Source organism: Pinus tabuliformis, chromosome 9, assembly GCF_031772625.1.
Source record: "Pinus tabuliformis cultivar Carrire ecotype Pingquan chromosome 9, CPIR1, whole genome shotgun sequence".
Classification (NCBI taxonomy): domain Eukaryota; kingdom Viridiplantae; phylum Streptophyta; class Pinopsida; order Pinales; family Pinaceae; genus Pinus; species Pinus tabuliformis.
In genome coordinates, this window is record NC_142307.1 from 77,853,237 (window position 1) to 77,855,138 (window position 1,902).

The following is a 1,902-nucleotide window of genomic DNA, read 5'->3' on the forward strand; positions in this document are numbered from 1 at the left end:
AATAGTGCAACTGGCCCGGGGGACAGCCTCAAGCACTACACAATTCTAAACACCAGAGTAGCACTACTGAGTGCTGAGACTGTGTAGGGAAGCTCAGTCAGGGTCCAGGGAAGTGAATTTGTTCCGTCGAAAGGTTTTCAGGAAAATGGCTAAGTGTGAGAGGCAAGTGAACTTGTGATGACTTCGACATTGTAATCACACCCTTAGCATATTTTGACAACATGACAACACTAACTACCAGGACAACATAACAAAGCATGACCCTCTATGGGACTATCTATGGGTGAAAGTGACATGTGCGACACTTGGGATAGACCTTCGAATGACCGTGATGACACTTTCATGATAGTTCATACGAATTTGTGTGTGAGTGAGATGGGTGTTCACATAGCTAAGACAATCCAAACACACAATGACAAACCTTCAAAATCACTAGAACCAAATCGCAAGCATGGCATAGCAATCAACATGCCAAAGATGACAATTGGTCCAACAAGCAAAAGGGAGTAAGGCATGTAAATGAAACATGCATAATGACTTCCAGGGCTTGCAAACACACGTCACTGAAGACAGAATGATATGATAATGATCAACAATACTTCAATCTACACTAAGAGATGTACTTTAAAAATATGTACTTTACTTACCATACTTACTCTCTAGATGGTTATGCATCCAACAGAGTTTGCATGTGGTCCCAATCTCTTGTCATAACTCTATTCCTTGGTATTTCTCCTTAAATCCTTCAAATTCATCTGGCATGTCATATTTGCTTGTGGTCCCTGAGAGATAGATCTGCGGAGTTTCAGCGGACAGTGACTGTTGTCGAGATGAGTCCCTGGGAGGCCCATCTCCGCAGTTTCTGAATGAAAGGAAGATTGTATAGCTAGGAAAACACTACACAGTTTTGAGATGCGAGACATTACTATGGGATGAGGCCCTGGGAGGCCCATCTGTGTAGTTCCTGAATGCAAGGCAGACTGGGCAGCTGAGGGACAATACTGTGAAGTTGCTGGATGCAGGCAGATAATGGGTTTTGACTGGGGAAGGACATTGAGGAAACCATTGCATAGTTTTTGATGCCAAGGGAGGTTGGATGAGGCTAGGTTGATCGATAAAGTGGCTAAGTGTGAGATCAATGAAACTAATGTAAACAATGATAGAACTTGACTATGATCACACACTTGAATACTTAGTGATACAACATAGACCATCCAGAACATATAAGGCATACTCTGCTTGATGCAACAACGTTCTTGACAAGAGTTCGTGAAGTGAGTGTGAAACATGTCTATGTAATGAGAACAACCATATGCACAAGATTTCCCCTTGATGCAAAACAACATTCCCTTTGCATGACAAATAATAATCCCTATTCCCAAAGATGACACATGCTGCATAAAGATGAGAATGTGAACAAATCTTAAGATCAAGGAGGGGGGCTTGAGATCATCAACTTACCAATAAGTGACCAAGGAATGATCGATCACAAGATCCATGGTAGGCTCTAAAATTTGCATGCGAGCCAAAATTTTGGAGGTTGGTTGTAGCTGCTACAATAGTAGTGACACACTGGTAGAAATCTAGCTCTCTGTATGGACCTTGTCTCATGAAAAGAAATTCTAACCCTTCTCGAAGTATTGTTCAATTCTTTGATCATCATGGCTTCCTCACTAGCTTGACTGAAATATGTAGTCCCTACCATTCTCTTGATTGGTTAGCACACATACCAAGCCAAGTCAGTTGAGTTGTTTTGATTGGGGATGAGGGGTATATTGATGCACAAGTAATATAACTGTCAAAATTTTAGTTTCATATCCGGTGGTTCTCCACTGCCAGCAGGCCTGGACAGTACCCCGGCGGAGTCACGCAAGAACACAAGCATCACTCTGTTGCTGATGA